This window comes from Meles meles, chromosome 11, assembly GCF_922984935.1.
Source record: "Meles meles chromosome 11, mMelMel3.1 paternal haplotype, whole genome shotgun sequence".
NCBI lineage: Eukaryota > Metazoa > Chordata > Mammalia > Carnivora > Mustelidae > Meles > Meles meles.
In genome coordinates this window covers 42,834,254-42,857,962 of record NC_060076.1, presented here as the reverse complement: position 1 = coordinate 42,857,962, position 23,709 = coordinate 42,834,254, and the positions used below count along the sequence as shown (strand labels likewise).

The 23,709-nt window shown below is 38.3% G+C and overlaps 1 protein-coding gene across 1 annotated transcript in view; it reads right to left on the bottom strand.

Annotated features, from left to right (window-relative positions):
- Positions 1 to 23,709, bottom strand: part of LINGO2 (leucine rich repeat and Ig domain containing 2) — a 1,225,184-nt gene that overhangs the window by 386,701 nt on the left and 814,774 nt on the right. The window contains exon 5 of the mRNA XM_046023596.1: positions 12,192 to 12,224. The gene's annotated coding sequence lies outside the window, so the exon portion shown is untranslated. The remainder of the gene's footprint in view (positions 1 to 12,191; positions 12,225 to 23,709) is intronic.

The window sequence follows — 23,709 nt, the reverse complement described above, 5'->3', positions numbered from 1 at the left end:
TATATGAACTTATAAAATGGTGGTCATTACTGTAAACACTGAGTAGTGCACACAACTCATTACTTGAACTGTACCTAGCTACTAAGTAGAACAATGGGGTTTGTTGCTTTCTTTTTGTTTTAATGGGAAAAATTAAATTACAGAGCTCACTTTCAGATGTTAGAGCATAATTCCTTTAACCCGGCAGCCAGAGAAAGAATCTACCTTTTATTACAGCCCTAGACGTTGGTTTCAATAGAGGTAGTTGGGGAAAAGAGGACTGGGTTGTACACCAAAGAATGGGTAACTCCAGCAAAGTAGAATCTTCCCACAAGGCTGATTGCCCAACTTCCCCAGATTTCTAGGATATTTTATTTACTTATTTCCAAGTAAAACTGTTCCAGAACTCCTTTCTACATGACCTTCCATAAGACTGTTGAGGGCAATTCTCCTCCATATTCTGGATTCCCTCACACAATCTCACCCATGGATGCCATTTTCATGCTGCCGTGCTGTGTCTCAGACACAGGCCACAACCTCACTTCTTTCATTCTTAAGTATGATCTCTAAACGCAAGTCAGAATATACAGGGATAAGCTCAAGCGGGGGGAAGGATACAGAATAGCACAAGACCAACTACATTTAAATATGAGACAATGTACTATAAACTTCTCCTGTGGGCAATGTGTTGTGACAGTTTTTAACTTGTCTTATCCTATCCTATCCCATTCTATTCTACTCTGTTTTAAAAAAAATGCTGGAGCTACTACCAACCTAATGGGTCATGACTCAGGGTTAATTACACCATTCAAGATCCCTTGTTTCTATTCCATCTAGAATGGTCAGGTCACATCTATAGGGCCTTGATTTTCAAACCAAAATAGCTATTTTCCTGTAAAAAGTCATATTATCCCATTCCAAGACTGTGAAACTAGATAGTCATTTAATTACTTAATAGATTTTTCTTCCTGTTATAGATATTATTTCATTTATTTTTATAGCAACTTTATGAGTTAGGTAGACAGATATTTATCAATTTCTGTATCTTTTAAAGATGAAGAAACTGAATCATAGAAAAATTGAGTGATTTTTTTAAGGTCACACACACAGATAGTGACAGAGCTTGTTTTAGAAGCAAGACTCATTTCCATCTCTTTTCTACCTGCTTATCAAGAGTAGTACAATATCACCTAAATCTGAATGTCCTGGATGAATAGTAATTACTAAAAAGATACAGATCCCTGGCTCCACTCTGATCTCATAGAATCAGAATCTCTAGAGTTGGACATGGGACTATGCAACTTTAGAAAGGTCCCACAGACAGCTGGTATAGACCAAACTAAGTGGATCATTCCCCTGAGACAGAGGTAGGGGGATGAGGGAGATGAAGGGAAGGAAGGGGGTGTTGAAAGGCAGAGAGAGAGGGAAAGGGGAAGGGAGAGGCAGAAAGGGAAGGGTAAGGAAGGGAAACAAAGGGAAGAGGAGGGAAGGGGAGAGGACTATAAGAGAGAAATGTTAATACCATAATTTCTGGAGGCTTGAGTAAGGGTTTCACTGTTTTTTTTTTTTTTTTCAAAAGGATTTGAGAGAATATAGAAGTCATATGCAAATGAACATTATACAATTATAGGTAAAGCAAGAACAAAGATTGAGTAACAGAAGAACTAAGCCGGCAAGAAAAGTCACTCAGCTTTGCATTGGACTCTAATTCTTCTAGCAATGAAAATCAATTAAAACAGTGTTTTGAAAAGTTTTAAAATCTGACAGTATTAATTTCGTTCTAATTCTCCCAGCATCTGAGCAAAAGAAGAGATGTCTGTTGCATTTTTATTTTCTAAGTCAGAACTCAAGGGAACTGCTTATACATACAAAGTGTAGAGAATGTCTACAAGTTCAGAAACCACTTTCATATCTCTTCCACAACCCAGCATGATCCCATAAGTGTAGTAACAACAGCAATTGAGTATCTACTGCACATCAAGCATGATAAGCAGGTCTTCCTATTTAATATTCATGAACTCTTAGGATGCATCCCCATCTTATGGGCAAGAAAATTCAAGGCTGGTGATCTTGTCCAAAGACTGAATACACAGTAAATGGCAAACTGGGCTTCAAAACCCGGTCATTCATCTCCAGAGCCTATGCCCAGTTGACTCTCAAGTAAATGAGTAATGAAATAACCATGACATACAACAACAGTCCTATTGGGAAGGAGAACTAAAGCAAGGATGAGAAAATGGAGAGGAAGAATAGTATGTGAGAAAACCAGAAACCTGGCTGAATCGCCAGCGGTTTACCAGACAAGGGACAGCCCCTCTGCTGGGCTGTAATTCCCTCTGAGTCAATCTAGGCCGTATCTTACCTTTGGCTCCCGGTAACAAGCCTTTAGGGAATAGTCATGCTAACTGACAGAGGTTTGGATTTCTTTAAAAATATGAAAAAACTCAGTACCACCAGCTATAAAAGGGACTTTGTCATTATTTGAAATTTGATAGGCTCACAAATGAATCATCCCCCATCCCCCCCAATCAATCCATTTGCTAGCATTAACTAGTTAGACAAAACTATATGGACATCTTCACCTGAAAGAAAATTCTTTCTTTTAGACAAACTATACATTAAAAAAAAAAATCCTACTACTGTCTTTGTGATTAATTTCTGAGACTTCTGTTCTATGTTCATTAGGTGTCTTTGAGGTTGATAATTATGTTTGTGTGGATTTGAGCAGACTGACACATTTAAATACCTGTTGTGTGATAATTAGCATGTTATTTAACTATATGAGGCAATTTTTTTATATGGATTGAAGGCTAGGGAGTTTCATACCCTTGTAAGCTCAGCCTTCTTTCTCACAAATAAATTGGACTACTGCATTTGTCTCACAAGCCTAAAACCTGAAAGATCTTATGCTATGCTGTTTGAGATTTTTGGTGTAAACCAGTAAGCCCTTCTGTAGATATTAATGCCTTATATATAAAAGCAATCTTATCTATAATGTTTTATACTATATACACTAGTATTTTTGTTAACTTTGAGTTATTCACATTAGACAAATACTTGCAATAATATATTCTCTGTGAAGCACTTAGCACACAATACTTAGCACTTGGTAAGGCTAGAAATGTTTCTCTCCCTTCTTCTTTTCCAAACCTAGACCCTTCTCTATTGCATAACCTATGTCTGTCTCTCTGCTCTGTGCTTCTCCTCTAGCCCATTTTCACACTGTCTTCCCCACATTGCCTTTATCTCCAAAGAGAAGATGGCTGCCTTTTTGGTAAAGAAAGCTCAACAGAGAAAATACTCTTTGTAATTATATTTGATAGGTACAAAAATGTGAAGCATTTTCTGTATTTGCTCTTTAGATAAAAATGGCTATGATCCCTGGTAGTCACATGAGTCACCAGAAGAAAAAACACCCGATTCATTTCTATCTTAAAATAGTGGTGATTCTAAGCTCCGTGAGAGACTGGAATATAAAGTGAGCTGTAAAATGCGGACTCCCTCTGAAGATGAATCCTTGAGATGCTTTACATGATTAGGTGTTAGGATCTATTCTGTGAAAGCGAAGGATGGTCTTCTGTAAGTGTCCGACTAGAAATAATTCTTCATTGTCTTTTGTGAGAATCTGGTTTTGTTTCAGATGCTCTCTCTGTGTTCCAAGTACCATCCGAGGCTGCTTGCTTGCTTTTTTCTGTGTTGTTTTCAGTAAGACGAGCACCACAGTCCGAATGGCACCATGCGGCTGAAGCTGACACCAAGCACTTTTGGTGGTCCTCAGAAAACACCCTCACTTTGTTCTGTGTTTAATGCCTAGGATGTAGACTCTGCAGGGGCACCTGCCATTTTATCCAACTCTCTAATCTTCCTCTTTATTAGCTGTCTGGCAACATTATCACACTGGCTGCTCGGTTTAAATCTCGTTCACTCTCGTAATATAAAAAGACAAGAGAATGTCCCTGAAGATAGAAACTTAGTCTCTTGTACTGTAGACAGTTATTTTTTTTTTCAATGTAATTTTCCTTGAAACAAAAATTCTTTTATACTTCCACAGGAAAAGAGAGTACGTCTTTGCCTTCTAAGTAAATATTTTGCATTACAATTGTCCAGATGTGCAAGACGCCTACGGAAGCTTTCTCTGTTTAATGACTAATCCTTTAGATCAGTTGTTTAAAAAGGCTCGCGCTACAGTATATATTCTCATTCATTTCCTTATTTATTTTATTCATTCAGACAACATTGGTTCCTGCTATGAATCACACATGATGCTAGGTACCATGAATACCAAAAAGAATAGCGTGCTTTTGAGAAGACAAGTAGGGAAGATAAACTCATAAAGACGTCAGTGAAAACACAACACGGTAGATGTTACAATAGACGTAATAGCCAAATGTCCTGGGAATACAGGGATTTCTGCCAAGGCATGAATAGGGGAGTATAAGAAGATAGCACAGAGGAGGAAGAGATATTTGAATCCACTGGCAGTGTGTGCCAGAGAGGAATTAAGACAGAAGGACATTCTTAGGAGAGAAGACCTGAAGAGTTTAGTTTGGCTGGAACAGAAGGGAGTTTGGTAGGGAAGACCAGGACCAGAGCATGGATATGTCACTTGGATCAGAATGTGAAAAGTTAACTGGAACTAATTAACTGCAAGTAGTTGCCCAGGTATTGGGTGGCCAACTGAAATACAGCTAACAGCTCAGAGCTGGATCTGGGCTGCAGAGACGGTCACTGTAATACATAAACAGTCATTACCAGAAAGCAAATCTACAACACGCTATGACAGAAGATCCTGGGGCCACACTTCTGTCCTCAAAAGGAGCTCCAAAACACCTGGGTAAAAGGTGATCGAGAGGTAGGAGGTGGGGAGAAAAAGGGGAGTTGTTGGAGCCTAGGAGAAAGCCAAGGTGGAGAAGGGAGGGAGTAAAGGAGGCCATAGGAAGTTTCTCCACCTACTTGGGGGTTTAGAGTAAAGATTAAGAACAAGAGCTGGGGTGGGGGTATAAAGCTCCACCTGCCATGAGTCCTTTTTGCTTTTCCCCTCCTCTTCTTTCTTCTATAGAGACTATATCTAGTTTGAGGCTAGTCCAGAGACCTAGGAGGCAGAGAGACAGGAGGAAAAGGAAGGAGTCCCCAGGCGGAGGATATATACATGTCTGTCTGTGTGCCTGGGAAAGCACGCGGTCCATAGTAAAATCCAAGTCCTGAATCAGATTTTTCCCACTAGAGCTGTGCTGCTTTCAAATGAGGTGCTGAAACTTTGCCCTTACTGTTTATGGGGTCTCTGATCTTTTCGCAATGTTAAATCTGGGGTCAAATTTGTTGTAATTCTTTACATTTTTCTTACTGCTTAAAGCAGTGAAAACCTGTTGTTTTCTCTTGTAATCTCTGCAGCTCCCCCACCCGCTACAGCCTGCTTCCCCTGTGGTCTTTGCAATTCTGGAGCAGAAACCAGGCATAGCATCATTCAGTTTATTAGGAAGAAGAACCTGAAACATAAACTGGTTGACCTCTTAGTGCTAGTGTTTCCTCTGTATTTAACCCCTGTTATATGACGGTCAGGCTATGTTTGAAAGACTACCGTAGGGGCACCTGGATAGCTCAGTTGGTTGAGCAGCAGACTTTGGTTTTGACCCAGGTCACAATCGCAGGGTTGTAAGATGAAGCCATGAGCCAGGGTCTGTGCTCAGTGGGGAGTCTGCTGAAGATTTTCTCTCTCCTTCTCCCTCTGCCCCTCCCCCAACTTGTTCTCTCTCACTTTCTCAAATAAATAAACAAATCTTAAAAAAAGAAAAGACTGCTGTGGAGGAACTCACAAGTTAACTGTGCCCCAGGACAGCCATGTTTTACAATAATGTTCCTCCTCCTTATATTGAGCTGGATACGTTTCCTTGAGTCTTCTGGTTTCTTATATTATCACTTGGAACCATAGGCTTGATCATATCTCTCTTCCACATCGGATTCCTTTTGATATTTGAAAACAGCAAACATGTTTCTCAGCTTCTTCAGAGGGAAATAAAATGAACACTGGAGGACTCACTCATCAGATATTAAACTGGGATAATTCACCTGAATTAACTTCTTTATGAAGAGAATTAAAATGAAGCCCAGTATTTAAGCAAACAAACCAGAAAAAAACAATAAAAGAGGAAATGAGGGGCACCTAGGTGGCTCAGTCGTTAAGCATCTGCCTTGGGCTCAGGTCATGATCCCAGGGTCCTGGGATTGAGCCCCGCATTGGACTCCCTTCTCAGTGGGAAGCCTGCTTCTCCCTCTCCTACTCCCACTGCTTATGTTCCCTCTCTCGCTGTCTCTCTCTGTCAAATAAGTAAGTAAAATCTTAAAAAAAAAAAAAAAAAAAGAAAGGAGGAAATGATTTCCCCAAGTAAGTGGCAAGGCCAGGATTTAAAGCTAGAATAAATTACAAATTATGGTGAGTTCTGTGGAGTGTGTAAACCTGGCGATTCACAGACCTATACCCCTGGGAATAAAAATACATTATATGTTTATAAAAAAAAAAAATTGGAAGGGGAGGCGAACCATAAGAGACTATGGACTCTGAAAAACAACCTGAGGGTTTTGAAGGGTCAGGGGTGGGAGTTTGGGAGAACAGGTGGTGGGTAATAGGGAGGGCACGTTTTGCATGGAGCACTGGGTGTTGTGCAAAAACAATGAATACTGTTACGCTGAAAAAATAAATTAATTAAAAAAAAAAGTAAAAAAAAAAAAAAATACATATAGAGGCACCTGGGTGGCTCAGTTGGTTAAGTGCCTGCCTTTGGCTCAGGTCACGACCCCAGGGTCCTGGGATCCAGTCCCTAGGCACTCTGAGCTCCGTGCTCAGTGGAGAACCTGCTTTTCCCTCTTGCTCTCCCTCTGTCCCTCCCCCTGCTCATGCTTTCTCTCTCTCTCTCCCTGTCTCAAGTAGATGGATAGATAGATACATAGATAGATTCTTTAAAAATACATTTAAATTTGCCTTTTAGTTTTATCAAGGTAATATAGCTTCATAGTTTACAAAACCACGTAATGCTATACTATAATAATATACTAATAATAATCACCTGCCTCATCACCTCATTCAGTTAGAAGTGAGTCCATTGCTGGGTTCACTATGCATGCCGTCTCTGCCTAACAGCGCTATTTCACTCATCCCCACCTTTACTGCTGGGCATGTGCACTCACGTACACGTACTGTGCATGTATTATGCATTCACACACAGAATATATATAGCTAGGACAAGATCTGCCAACATTCGAATACGCTTAGCATTTCTGCAATCTGCTAATTCTGAATGAACGTCTTTTTGAGTAATTAGGCTTATTTATGTGGTATGTTAAGTTACTTGGAAAGCACTGTCAAGCCAGTAATGATAAGCCTTAGGTTGCCTTAGCTTTATTCCTCTCATCGAAAACCTGGAGTATATGCCAAGATAAAATCAGAAAAGTATGAGGGACAGAGAGACAGAGGGAAGGTTTTAGACAGAAAGACTAGGTGAAACTACAGTACAAAATGTTGGGGGGAAAAGGAGAGAGAGATGCGAAACAAAAACTGCAAGAACTCGTGCTAAGGGGAATTTAATGGTTTGACAGGTGATAAGATTCGGATCACTGCATTGTGAAAGCATGGATCGAGGAAGGGAATTATGAAAATGGTTGCTGTGATTTATAAATCTGATCACCCTAAGTCATCTTTGAAAGAGCCGAATGAACACTGGAATTTCTCTTTAATTAATAACCATCATTGAATCCGTGTTTCTTTGAATGACACTCATACAGAATTGGGGCAAAATAGGTAATTTATAGCCTTCTGTACTTGTGGGGCTCAAATCTAAACACAACACTCCCAAGGTGAAAATATTAAACATCCCTGACAGGGAAATAAGAGCTACATCCTATTTTCAAATACACAGGAAGAACAAAAGGAAATTAGATTCAGAATCTGTATAAAAAGGAAATTAGTTTTTTTTTTTACTTGTAGCCTTTCATCGGTATTAAAAAAAAAAAATTGAGCCCATTCTTAATACTTAGCTTCTGGACCCTCCTTGCTATTTGCTAAGGAGATAAACATACATTCATATTTTCCTCTTTGGTCCTCTCTTTCCTCTCTAGTACTTCTGATGGTTTAGGTTGCAAATCATTAAACCCAAGTTATCCCAGCTAAATGAAATGTTTAAATGATACTTTTTGATCGCCCCCCACTCATCTTCTAATATATATATATATATATATATATGCACACAAATACATATATATATATACACAAGTACATACACCTACATTCTAATACATATATATGCACACACACACACACACACACACACACACACACACACACACACACACATTATGGCAATGAATTGATTTTGATCTATTCATTATTTCTCCATTCCTGTAGCAGAGTTAGCAAAAACAGAACAAAAGAGAATTCACCCAAAACCCAACAATATTGTTTGCTCTCTGGTCCCCTTCAAGGAATATGATTTTTTTTTCCCCCTGGGTCTTCTACAAATGTCAGTGGAATTCAGTGAGCAGGAAGACAGGTAGGGGTTCAGTGTTCTTGACAAGGTTTAGAATCAAAATAAACTGCATGATATTTATTTAGGACCTTACAAATATGGTAAAAATACAAAGAAATAGTAGCCATAAGCTCTACCCTTATGGAATTCATGATATAGTCAGAGAAGTAAGATGATTTGAGAAGTGCCTAACAGTAGCAGAGATAAATAACAATTTTAGTCAACAGGATGGTATCAAATGCAGTGTTTCAGAAATAGAGTCCACCTCAAACAGAAGAACTTTCTATATTTTTTACCAAGAAGTCTGGGATGGTAAGGAAGGAATTAAGTGATGTGATTATAGTCTCTATTTTGTCACTAGTGAGCTGAAGGACTTAAAACAGTTGCTTAACCTTTGTGGGCCTGAATTTCATTATCTGAAGAAAAAAAAAGACTAAAATGAATAATAGTTCAAGTATTTTTAGACCTAAAAATCTATAACTGTGACTCTTTTTCACAACTGTGACATAGGTATACCTATAGGGGCCACCATAAAAGCCTACATACAGTGGATATAAGTGACAGTGTCCATGGGATATTTTAGGGATAGATTGGATGTCACAGTAGGTCCGAAAGTGGGGCACGTCAATCAAATATTTAAGTATTTCCTGGAGGTGATTCTGAAAATCATCAATAATTTTTTTTTTCTATTTATTTCTCCTAAACGACTATCCGTCCACAAGATTGGAGGTCATTAAGTTTTACCATTTATCCGTGGAATCCAGGGTAGGGAGCATAATTTCATTTCAGCCAGTAATGTTTCAAACCCTAACATATGAGAACCGTTGTACAAAGCTACACTCTCCCTTCATCCAAGTGTGTTTATATATAAATTCTGTTTTGAATCTTGCTAGCTCAGAGGCCAGATTAAGAATTTTTAGTAGGGGCACCGGGTGGTTCAGTGGGTTAAAACCTCTGCCTTCGGCTTGGGTCATGATCCCAGGGTCCTGGGATCAAGCCCTGCATTGAGCCCTGCATTGAGCCCCACATTGGGCTCTCTGCTCAGCAGGGAGCCTGCTTCCCTTCCCCTCTCTCTCTGCCTACTTGTGATCTCTGTCAAATAAATAAATAAAATATTTAAAAAAATTTAGTACTACTCTGCATTGCTTGGGGCGATTTCTCTGAGACTAAATTGGAAATGTCATTTTCTCCAATGGATCAGAAAGGGGTCTTTCCCTAAAGAAAGCCTAAGTTTAACATGTTTACATGCTTGCCAGAACATGTGTCAGAATGAATTCAGGAGCTTGTCTGTGAAGTTGGCAAATTTCTCCCCCTTATGGCATCAGTCTAGTGGTCTTTGGAGTCTGTTTCCTCTCCCAGGGAGACTGAACAAGGTGGGATCTTTTCTCTCAGATCTCTTGATTTTGGGCTCACCAGGAGCTCCAGAACCAAGAGGCTGCTGTTAGATGAAGACCTGGTGTGAGGTCACTGGCTGTCTAGCTGAGGGAAGGCTGACTCTCCTCATCTACCTTGATACATATGGACAATACATACAGACAACACTACAGAGTTCTCCAGGAGGAGGGGGCTCTAGTTCCGTCCCTTCTATCGCTCTTCCTCTGTGCCTTCAGATTTCCTAACACTTTTACTACTGTGGAAGAGTGATTTCCAACTTTTCCTCAATGTTTTCTCTCTCCCAGCAATGTGCAGCCTCTCGTCTGTCCGTCAATCCTCACAGCATCATGAATGAAGGGACTCTCTGCACACAAAGGCACAGACAACACTAGTTTCTGGATGAGTAAGATTTAAAAGTCAACACCAAACCTCTTCTTAGAAGCATTGACTCCTTTCTTGCTATTATAATTTCTCTTCTCCCCACAGCAACCACTTCAAATTACTTATTTCCCTCACTTTGGTGACATTTATCAAAATCTTATATTTAGGAAAAAAGTAGATGCTGTTGGTTACAACAAGACGTCACAGTTTGATGGGCAATCCCAGGTTATCCATATTTTCACATTGAATAAAATTGACCATATAATGAATATATTTCTGATGGTGAAACATGAAAGATCAAGTCCATGAGAGAAGTTTAATTCACAGAAGTAAAGATGCTGCCTGCTTCTATTATAACATTTTACGATAACAGTCACGAAACAAAGTAATAATGGTGACTATCACTTACTGCATTCTTACAATATGCCAATGTGATTTGTAAACACATCATCTCATTTAATCCCCAACAACCTTATGAAGTAAGCAATCCTTTTTTCTCTCATTTTGCAACTAGGGAAATCAAGTATTAGACTTGCTAATAAGTTCACCCAAAACACAAATAGTAGATGAGTAAACAGGATTCAGACTCAGGCAATCTGATTCTAGAGCCTAATTTCTCAACCACTACTCACTGTCTCCCAGTAAGTATTATAATTAAACAGATTGATGGTGGAGATAATTTAGACTATTTTAATTTAGGTTAGTTAAATTAAATTAGATCAGCAGACAGACACTAGAGTCCCTTCCCAATTATCACAGTTAAGTTTATGAAAGCACCTCTGATAGTGGAATTTTCTATTGAGGACCTCAGGACCTTATTTTTTTAAAAAAAAATGAGTTATGGGAAATCAAAGACAGTAAAGGAATAATTGAGAAGGCCTTTTTAAAGTAAGTATTCTGAAAATTAAAAACAGATTTAAAAAGTAAAATAAGTATACTAATTGTTCATTAAAATGAAACAATAAAATAGCCCTCCAAGTTAAAGCAATATTTACCCATCTTAGTATAAGGATTATTCTACTATCAAATTTCCATTCACTAACACTTGCTCAGCAGAAAATTTTCAGTCTCTGCTTCTTATAAAGTTTGCTTCAATCCACCACTGCTGTCTTACAAAGAGCCATTCATGTGCATCTGGACTGCTTTGTTCACTTTTGAATTTCTAGTGTAACACACCTGTTCTTGTCAGAGTCTTCAGATCACTAACAAGGTAAAAGAACTATTACACTAGATTTTGAGGAAGGATAGCTGATATTATGGACTACTGCATATAGATACACTTCTGAACTATACGATGATAATCTACAGATACTAATATATATCACAAAACTGAAGGACATTACACAATGCATCACTATGTAAAGAGAAGACTTCCTTATTATCACACTAATGATTTCCTTTTTGCCCCAATTATTTGGGGGCTGAGCAATAGTATAGAAATACTGCTCCTTTATCAAATATAGCAAGCTAAATTGAAGACCTCTGATAAGAGGTGAAGGTTTATTGCCAGAAACAGTGACAAGGGTTGGAAGCTGTGAAACTGAGAATATGGTGAAGGTGAACCGAAGTATAGATATTGGAAAATCGGATGGCAGGACTTATGTACAATATGTAAGTAATAAGTATTCAGTGAAAAAAATATAATGGTAATATAATGATAAAGGATTCTTGGTAAATGGATAAATGGATGGAGGAGGTAGAAAAATACTGAATATTTCCAACTTTATAATTTTAACAAAGATTTAATCAGGGATAATATTTGATTGCTATATTGCATTCTGTTACAATCTCTGTTGTACTTTTCCATCCATACATACGAAAAATAAAGACATAATGTCCTCTAATCACCATCTGTGAGATGTTAAGGACTTATTTTGCTCCGCTTCTTTTATACTGTTTCATATTAACAAGACATCTTAAAACATCATGAAAAGTACCAACCTTGAAAGCTGCATTTTGTTTTTCTCATCTCACCTAAAAAAATAAAAAGACAAGGAAAAAAAAGGAAATTTAAGTGAAAGCCAATTAAGGCAACACGACAGCAAAAAGAGCATTAAAAAAAAAAAAAAACTTTACCCATTTTCCCTTGACAAAGGAGACACATTTAACTGTGAAGAGAGAAATACTCTGATAAAACTTTTTCTCCCCCAAATACTTTCTTTTTAAAAATATTTTGTGCTTTTTGTACTTCATTATAGTTAGCTTTTTAAAATTTTGGGAGGCAAAGCAATTATCAATGACAATGAGAAAAAGTATAGAGGGGATGTTTAATAAAAATGGTAAAACTAAATTGCATATAAGAAGAAAACATATAGGCAGCAATTAATCAACCCATGGAAATGTGCCATCATGATAAGAGTTTTTGATAAATTCAGACAAGAGTATTTTAAGAGGCTATTATAATTTACTCTCAGGTTTCTGTATTTCTATTCTTGAATGCTGATTAGAACCTAGGCTTTTGCTTCTTTTCCTTCTTTGCTCCCCCAATAATCTGTTCTCCCTTATGGACCAAGTGATTATTGTGTTGTTTATAATAACTGTTCTACATTCCTTATGGAAATTGTAATTATGATGCTGAATATTCAAACTGCAAGCCACTTTTCTCAGGGAAATTGTAATTATGATAATGCAGTATTTACCCAACCAATGTTCTCTAGTCATTGTTCTCTTTGAGGAATGAGGAGGTGAGAGAAAAAGCACTGAAATAAAACATCCTGTTGGGATCTCAGATACGTATTCTGGAAAAGCATAATAATAATCATAACAATAGCTGATAATTGCTATACGGCAGGCGTGGTATAATCAGGCTGACATATATAGGACATGCGGGTATATTACATGAAGGCGTATGTGAATTACATACATTTCTCAATTAACCTTCATACCAAGCTCATGAAGTAAGTCATATTACTATTCCAATTTTATAAGACTCAGGTATATTGAGCAATTTACCTAACATCACACAGCTAGTAAATAGTAGAGTAAGGTTTAAACCCATATCTATAAGACTTGTAAGTCTATGTACATCGAAAGCCTCTGTTTCATTCACTGGTGTCAGATTACATTGGTAAACTGATTCAGGGACAGTCTCCTTTTTCCAAAACCAGCATTTCTCAATTTCTGTGAAGTATAGTTAGCTTCTCGGCAGACAGATACTGGCTATAACTCTTACTCCTAAAAAGCAGAATTTCTACCTTACCCCAGAATGGAATAAACCTCTGTGCAGAGTAAAATTCAATGCCATCTTTTTGAAGGGCAATTTGGCATTATTCATTAAAATTAAAATTTTTTCATGCCCTCTGACCCAGCGGTTACATTTCTAGAATTTATGCTAGAAGTATACAAGTAGTCAACACAGCGTTGCTTTAAATAATGAAAACAGGGACGCCTGGGTGGCTCAGTTGGTTAAGCTACTACCTTTGGCTCAGGTCATGATCCTGTCCTGGAATCAAGTCCCACATTGGGCTCCCTGCTCCACGGGGAATTTGCTTCTCCCTCTGGCCCTCCCCCCTCTTGTGCTCTCTCTCAGTCTTTCTCAGATAAATCAAATCTTTAAAAATAAAAAAATAGATAGATAAATAAATAAGTAATGAAAACCTGTAGAAGAAGCCCGAATGTCCACTCTGTGGTTCAATAGGATATTAAAGTTATTAAAAAGCAGGGTTACACAGTATGTGTCCTGGAAAAATGCCCACAAAACATCGTTAAGTTAAAACAGCAAGTTGTGAAACAGTATACACGATTTTACCATTGTTAAATGTATATATTTGTTTATGTATATGTAATATCTGATTTTGCATAGAAGAAAATCTAGGGGAATTGATACCAAATACTTAAAGTAGTTGTCTTTTAGTAATAAGTTGAAGAGGGAACTTCTTCCCCACCATGATTAATGAATTCTCAGTGCTTGAAATGTTTATAGCGAACATGCATTTTTTTGATAAGCAGAAAACAAATTTTTAAAAATATAAAAAGACAGAATTAAGGACACCCCAAAATAAACACAGGATTATATTTACTTCAAAAAGAAGACCAACAAAACAAAGTAAAATCCAATGTCAATCACTGAAAAATCTCAATAAGTGAGCCCTCAGGGAGGATGGGAACTGGGTCTCTCCTGACTCATCTGCCTGCCTTACTTCTGCTTTGCCAGATCTCTACAACCAGGGCCCCAAGCAAGGATGGAGACTTATTAGAAATCTGTAGTGACTGTTTAGGATTTTTTCAATATTAATAAGCAGTGACCAAGCACCTGCCACATACAACTACTTTACAGACATGTTTTTAAATCCCATAATTGTAAGACAGTACTTTTAGTTTTATAAATGAGGAAAATCATGATCACTGAAATTATTTATTTATCCAAATATTCCAAGTTGGCCTGTGTTCTCTCTCTCTCTCTTTTTCTTTTTTTAACATGGCAAATTGACCAGCCTTGATCAAAGAAGAAACTAAGGTTAAAAAGAAGCTCAGAAACTAAATCAAAACAGGGAATAGAAGGCAAGAACAAAAATATATAGTGATTTTTTTTTAGCAGACTATATTCTAGTCACTGACTTATGACCTTATGGAGCTTGAAGATTTATAAGATCTGTTCTTAATTATTTTCTATGCTTTAATCTCTGATACCCTGCCCAAGGGGTTCCCTTCCCCTCTCACATTCCTTTTTTAAGCCTTGGGATATACCCTCTTGTTCTTTCAGTGGCACCCATTTATTTCATAAAGGCCACACAATGTGTATTTCTGTTCTCCTACATGTGGAAAGTTTGACGGGGTGTCTAACCTGATAATAACAGGAGTCAATGCCAAGCCTCAATTTCAGCACTAGCCCTCAGGGAGTGCAACCATGCACTTGATGGAAATCTGATTATAATCCTGAACCTCTTCTACCCAAGACAGAGCAATGATTCATTTTTATGAAAACTGAAGCAAATTCCAAATTAGGTTTGCTTATTTGTCTGTAGGGCCTTGTTCAGCACCATGATCTGAGTGTTTGATACATAAGTATATGATACTATATAATATTACCTCAGACCAGTAGAAATTCTTTGGACTTCAGCAGTGGACACATAATTAGGCAATCTACTCATCTTGATACATACTTCATGAACCAGAAGCTGCTGGCCTGATGGTCCGATGGAATGCACTTTTGACATGACAGCTGAAACACCAGTTTGAAGATGGTATCTTGCAGTCATGGGGTGTCATTGAAAGGATCTGATAAATATTCCAAATCAAGAACTTTCTTTGGTACTGCATCCCTAACAGACAGAATGAATACATGGGTCTAGGAACCAAGGGGAGGAAGTAGAAGTGGTTAAACTTAGCATCACTCCCAGTAGCCTAACTGGAGAATTTGTTCTTCCTGTTTCCACAAATTTAGGTTCTGAGGATCCAGAGATCTTGATTTTCATTGGGAGGATATTTCTATGAGAGGACAAAGTAGGAGTCTCAAACTTTAAGTCGTATTTTGTATCCAATCACTTTGGGCATCCTATGCCAGTTGACTGGCAACAGAAAGTCACCATACTGGCAGGGCAACTGACTGATCATCAGGAAGAAGTAGAGCTACTGTCCTACCATGAGGGCATGGAAGAATTTCTGATATCCAAGTGGTTCAGAGAACACTTCCTAGTATTTTCCTGCCTGTTTTTATAGTAAATGGACAAGTACAGCAGCCATGACCTAAGAAGGGAATGGTGAGGAGAGGTTCAGCCCCCTCAGTAATAGTCTGAGCCAGCCACAAGGTAAACCACATATATCAATATCTCAGTAGAGGAGCTGGCAGAGGAGGAAAGAATTCTAGAAGAGTAGTAGAAGAGAAAAGACGATAGGAAGACAGTGCGTGTTAGTACTGCTGTGGCCTTGAGACTAGATGCATCAGCAGGAGCTGTGGTCCCCACTACTCTTCCTCTTGAAAGTTTTCTGAAAAAAGGTGACTTACTAAGGAATCCTGGAGAAGCTGCTCCCAGATGGTATAAACTTATTATAGGAAGCAAGAAGAGCCAAATGTCACATGAAGTAGACACAGTGGATGGTGGAGGTCATCATCCACATTCCCCTTCAGGACAAGGGAGTCATTTCCACAGCTGTCTCAAGTGTTGGCTTTTGATGGCTCAGAGCTGACTCCCTCTCTGGAGATTTTTCTCCTTTTACCAAAGGGCACTGACTCACCCAGATTATTGCCTTTCCCACAGGCAGCTCACATCCAACAACTCATCACTAAAGGAGTGCAAAGCCCAAGCCCCCTTTTTTCTATCTTGGACAACTTCAACAATATTGATCCAAGTACACTTCCCAACAAACTTCCTGCATAAAAAACTTCCAGCTCAGAATCTCTCTCAGGAAAATTGACTTAAAGCAAGATTACAAAACTCAGAAGACATGGCACTGAACACTGAACACAGATACAATTGCCTGTAAAGCCCATATCGTATATATAATGTCTTCCTGTTTCCCATAAAGAACAGCTTAGAGGCTGGTAGCCCTTAGCATCTGACTTTTGATTTCCACTCAGGTCACGACTAAGTTTGTGAGATCGAGCTCCAGGTCAGGTTCCATACTCCGCAGAAAGTCGGTTTGGGATTCTTTCTTTCCCTCTCCATTTGCCCCTCCCCCTGCTCATGCTCTCTCTTTCGAATAAATAAGTATTTTTTAAAAGCTCAATTTAATTTTCAACATATATTTGTTTAGGGAGTAAACACAACCAATAATGCTATGTTTAAGTGTTACACAGTATCTATAATTATGCTTCCATTGGAATATTAAACTAATGTATTTATACCTCTTGAAACCCAGACTGAGATAAATTAATAGACATACATACACATACATACTAACTTTTATTCTGTTAAAATATAGATGTACATACATATGCATGTATGGGTGTATATCTAGGTTATAAAACGTATCTCAAGACTAATCCCAGGTTAATTTGGCCTAAATCCCTAGTTTTGCTAGACTATTTTCAAAGAACAATATGATACTTTTAATCATGCCAGTTTTCTAGGAAAAAATTCCACACTTCTCTGTTTCAGAAAACTTCAAAGATTAGTTATGGAACAAGGACTTACATTTTTACCATAAATGTAAGGATTTTATCAGGCATGAAATGTAGTCAGAACAATTTACGGTCCAGTAAAATATTACTTCAGGCAGCCTTTATAATCAGAATACAGAAGTTACCCAATTCTATGCAGTTTGAAAGAATGCTGTTAGGATTTTACAACCAGTGAACAGTGCAATTCAGTGGCCACCACATCTCTCTAAATCTCTTTTCTGGAAATCATTGCACCTCTTTGCTCTATCCCCAAAGAAATTTCACATCACCAATTCCTTTGTCTCACTTACCAGCTCTTAATACTGGATCGAATCACTATGCCCTTCTGCCTAAAGAATGTGGCATCACTGACATGAATTTACTCATGTCATCTGGTCATTATACTTCACTAAGGGCTCCTCATAATAAATAAACCCAAGGGGTTAGATTGTATTCCTCTGACAGAAAACTGAGACAAGAAAATTGCAAGAAACATATTTAACCTGGCCACAGGGAGGGAGAAAATAGTTGCTACATGTAGAAGAAGATTTTCTAGCTTTCATTTTATCTTACTTGTCCTCAGTTGGTAAATAAAAGATACTATATTATTTTGTTGGGGGCTGGCTTTTGAGAAACTCTGAAACATCAAAGGGATGTGAAGAGTTTCAACTTGGGATAACTGGGATACTCCCACAGAAGCTGCATTATATCTCCCATGCGGAGATGTGGGTCAATAAAGCAAAGCAAGGAACACAGGGAACATTTTAAATGAAGCATGAAGCTAATAAATTGTTTTTTTTTTTACTACAAAGTAGCAGGCTTTGTACAGTATACTCTATTCAGTGAGCTTTAACTTAAAGACATCCAGGGTGCCTGGGTGGTTCAGTCGGTTAAGCCTCTGCCTTCAGCTCAGGTCATGATCTCAGGGTCCAGGGATGCAGTCCCTCATCCACCTCCCTGTTCAGTGGGGAGTCTGCTTGTCTCTCTGCCCCTCCCCAATTCATACTCTCTTTCTCTTCTCTTAAAAGATAAAAATTAAAAAAAAAAAGACATCCAGATTTCCAGAAACACCTTGACTAGACTATTGTTCACCTAACGATTGGTAATTCTGTAGAACTGTACAGTCAGGCATTCTAAATTTGTTCTGGGGTCATTCATTATTCTTAAGCAAATTCATTAATATGTTAACCTGTAAACTTCAGAAAGACAGCAACATGGACTTACAACAGTTCATTAATCATTATAATTGGGGTTATAGAAGACACAAAGATGCTCACTACTTACTCACAAGGAACTTGCCTTGACTCAGAATGCCAGTCCCTCTGGCATCCTCTCAGAACTGCATCAGTCAAAGGCTCCTCAGTGCCTAGTGAGCAACATTTTTGGGTTTAGAGAAGAGAGTCAGTTTTGCCCGTGACATCCAGAATTGGTCTAGCTGAGTGACTGTCAGTACAGAAAGCGACGTGTTACGCTACATTTAACACCGCAGTAGTACATACGAAAACGCACACCAACAAACAGATAAAGACTTACAGAGAAAGGCATGAGGTTGAGTTTGTAAGCTCAGGGTCTCTCCAGGACAGAGCCTATCGGTGGAAAACTGATGTTGTTAAGAATTTAATTTTGATACAGTTTTTCAAAGAATACCTAAAATTATTTAATTTTAAATGATGTAAGAGTGAGAGGCTGGGGAAATGTCTTAATCTGTAGGGCGAATTATACAGGAACTGGTGGCAGGCTGGAGCCAAAGGCATGGTTTGGAGATAAGGAGGCAGTTTGTAAGATTGTTGAGGTGGTACCTGCAGGAGAGTGAATGCAGATTTGTTTGATGTTTGACAGAGATGGCGAAGAGTGCCCAAGTTAACTAATGTGAAATCACACCATCCTACCACTCTGGAGAAGAAATATGGTTAAAAAAGCACTGAGCACGGAATCAGGAGGCCAGCATTTAGTCTGTTCTCTACCCCCAAATACTTTTCTGTTTCAGGGCAACATTTTTCCTGAACCTATGGGACAAGTTAAGTCCTAAGAGGTAAGCTAAGCACAGGAAAGGTATACAGCTTGACTTCATCTAAGTAAGAGATAGCTGGCAAGGTGTATCCAAGCCAGCATCCCTGAAGGGGAAACCAAAAGGCATATTCAGAAAGGTGAAACCTAAGCGGAAAGACAAAGGAGAAGGAATAGAATCAAAATATGCACCAGAACCAAATGTCAGGAAACATACGGAAAACTGGATTAATCCCACGATAGCATATGTTTGGATATATGAGGTAGATCCCAGAGATCATACGGCACAGCAAGAAATGTGGATTTGTGTTGACTGTTCAAGAATCACATGGTGTATATGTGGCCTGATGTCAAGGTGGACTGTAAGCACTGTGCAAAAGGTATGTCTCTCTCTCTTTCACATGGTAAATGACACATAGTAAGCACTCAACACATAACTTAGAATGAGTGAATGAATGCACATGTGAATAGAGGAGATAAAAGGGATAGAAATAAATGGGACAAATACAGCAAACAACTAAGTGATGAATTAAAGGTAATAAGATGCATTTGATGAATATGGTTGGTCAAAAAAGCACTGGCCAAGGGATCAGGGAGCCAGGGTGTTATTATAGGTGCCTTATAATTTTTAAACTAGTCCTTAATATCATTTAGTCTTTTAAAATAAAATATAATGAAAGATACGAGATTTTTTACTTGTTTTACCTCCCCCCAAAAGCCCCACTACTTGACACAGAATGATTTAGACAAGAATATAGGAAAAAAAGCATGACTTCTTTTTAAGGTTTTATTTATTTATTTGAGAGAGAGAGGAGGAGCAGAAGGAAAGGGGGAGAATTTCAAGCATACTCCCCCCTGAGAGGGGAGCCCCATACAGGGCTTGATCCCATGACCCAATCTGAAATCAAGAGTCAGACATTTAACCAACTGAGCCACCCAGGTGCCCCTAGAAGTATGACTTTGAATCAGTAGGAAATGTGATGTGTTTCCCACACATTTTAATGTTGTCTTAAGCTCTATTATTACACCTGCAGCATATAAAGGAAGGTAGGAAATGACCTGCTTTTCTGTTCAGTTGTCACATCAACAGAGAGCATTGCTTTGTTTTGGAAACCAGATTTTATAAGATGCACAAACAAATGGAACATAATCTGGGAGAAAGGCTAAGTTAGTGAAGAAATTCAAAATATTATAAGGAATGGTTGAAGAAACTGAACATGATCAGAGGAAACACTCAAATTGTTTTGGAACATCTGAATAAGTCATAAAATTTTAGCTAGAGAGATTTCCAGTAACATGATGAAGAATACTAAAAACTGTCTCAAGATGGCTTTTATTGCCTTAAGACAGGCGCTGGCAAACTACAGGCTGCCAAAACCAGTCTTATTCTTTATATATTGTTGATGTCTGCTCTCCTGATATAGTAACAGATATGAGCAGGTTAGACAGAGACCATACAGCCTACAAATATATTTACTATGTGACCATTTACAGAAAAAGTTAGATGGTCAGTGGCTTGAGAGATAGACAACCATTCCTTCATTTATTCATTCATTTAGGAAACATGTTTCAAGCATATACAATGACTCTAAAATGTACAAGACACTGATAGGATATAGATAAGACACAGTAGGTAACTTAGTCTAGGTATATACTTGTCACCAGACATAAATAAACTACATGACCATTAACAGGACATTTTAGAGAGGAGAAAATCATGAAATAAATTATTAGACTCAATGACTACAAAGCTTTCTTTCAAATGCAAAATTCTTTAAAAGGGGCAGTTTCACAGAGGAAAAAGCCTTGGAAACACTGGTAAATGGAAACGGATGGAGAAGTAGGAAGTGGGGTTCCTTTAGGTATGGAGAAAAGTGAGTGCTCAGAGAACAAAACCAGTCAATTTGGATAAGCATACAGAGTAGGAGTGTAGAAACACAGAGGAGGTATGTCTGGAAAGACCATAAGAACCACAGTTGGAAGGGTATTCTGTAAGGCTTAACATTTCTCAGGTTATTTCAGACAATGGGAAGCTACAAAATTAAATCCTGGGACTATGGATTTGACAGTGATATGTAGGATGAATTGGAGAAGAAAGAATAGTACAGGCTTAAAATAAGAAACATACAAAATCTACATACTGGATGGGAAAAGAAAAGCAGAAATGGATGTGTATTTCACATGAATGAGATATGTTGGGTCCATAGCAACTCAGGCTCTTCAAGCACAGGGAACAGTGGCTAGGAATGACTGGGGCCTTTCCCTGACTGTCTACTTCTTTCTCAGGACCAGAGGTTTCCTTTCTGTAAGACTCAAAGGAACATGGTAAAGTCCATCCTCAATACACAAAGAAGTCCAACCCTGGTGGGTAGAAAAGTGTTGTCATTCAAAACAGGATCCCTGACAATAATTATGGCTATGTAGAATATTGTTTGGAGTCTTAGAGGAGAAGCCATCACTTTTTTCATGGTCCTAGTTAAAAGGCAACAATTGAGAAATGAGTGTATCTAATCCAGAAGGAAACAGCAGAGCGAAACAACCAACCTGAAGTTCAGCAGTAGGGTTTTGATTAACATGGTAGAAATAGAAAAAAGTATGTGAGACTGTAGGTATTTGTATACCAAGCCCATTGATTGGTGAGCTTGAGGCTATTAACGTATGGTGTAGTATAATTTGGAAGCGGGTGTGGCTATGAATACAGATAACAGATTTCAAGGAATACTGGTACAGCCCATAGGATAATTGTAACTACTTTTGTGGGGAGTTCAAGTGTTTCAAGTGTCCAATTTGGGTTGGAGTGTACATATATATATATCAAATATACAAAATGGTGCCTAAGTCTGAATGGGCGCCATCAAGAAGACAAATGGGCAATAATCTTTTCAAAGATTATTATTATTGTTATTCCTAGATATAATTGTGGCTCTAAAAGGTTCTTCATCTTCTGCCTGTAGTCTACTCAGTGGTGTCCAATGGAAGTGTTCATCTTGCAGAAAGTCGGTCATATATTGACAAATGAGGAAATTACTCGGTTGGCCCTTTATATTGCACTTCTAACCTAACCATCCTGTTGTAGGGAAGTCCAAAGTTGCAAATTTTAGGAAGATTTTGGCCAAACCATTAGGGTGCTGCCCTGTGGGTCAAAAGGCTCAGGCCATGATTCAGAGTTGTACATTTTATTTTTCCTTTAATTCACAGATGTTGGCATATTGTTATAGACAGAGTGAGCATGTTGGAGAGACTATATTGCAGTGAGAAGAGCGTCTTTGGATTCAGATGGACCTAGGCTGAATCCCAGCACTTTACTTACTAACTAGAAAATACTAGGGGAGGTTCTTAACTTCTCTGAGCTCCAGTTTTTTTATCTATAAAATGAGAGTTACTGAGATTTTACAGATTGTGCCTGGCATTTATTAGACACAAAAGAAGTATCAGTTCCATTTCTTCTTCAATACTGCTTTTGATTATTAAACTATCTCAGCAAGTTACATTTATCATCATGACATTCAAAATAGGAAAGCATTTTTAGAACATCTCAAATGTCTAGTATTCAGACAAAGATATTCTCACATGGAATGCTTCACATGGAAAGATTCACATGAGAAAACTCATTAGATATGTCTTTGTAAAACAATCATGTCAATAAATCATGTATTAAGTGAGTTTAGCTAGCCACCTACACCGCATTATGGCCATTAATTGGTGTTCACTTGTATTAAGGACAGACATAATATCCACGGGGAAAGTCAGGTGAATACCAACTAAATACATTTTATATTTCCTATGTTGTGTCTCAGCAATACTTAGAGCAAAGCCTAGAATCTCATGGGGCTCGTTCACATACAATCTGTAGCTCTTCCACACCTGAAACTCTCATACAGGAATACTGTAATAAAGTTCTATAGGCCACACAGTATAATTTAATGGGAAGTGCTAAAGCATAGAGCCATAATACTTTTTCTATTTTTAGATACCCCTGATAGGGGTCTTTAACTTGCTGTGTGATCTTTGACAGGTTACTCGACCCTGTGGCTCATTTTCCTGATCTGTAAAATGGGGATGGTAATAAATACTACCCACCTCACTGGGCTGCTATGAGGATTAAGTGGGAAACTGCTACAATTCAAGCACCTGATCACACTGGAATCGTGATTTTTTCACACCTTTTTCCAAACAAGATTTGTGGAGATATATGACATACATGATGATTAGAACAAAAAGAAAAGGAATATTACTGTAAAAGGTGCTGGTTGTGGAGGTGGGGTCTTTTTGGCCATAGAGCTGATCTTCCTCAAGCCCAATCCAGAACAAAGACCCTTGATTCAAATCCTTCATTTGCACTTTATCACCTGTAGGATGAAACTCATTTGCTCTAGGATGTATGTGAGGCCCTTTGTAGGGTAGCCTCTGTCT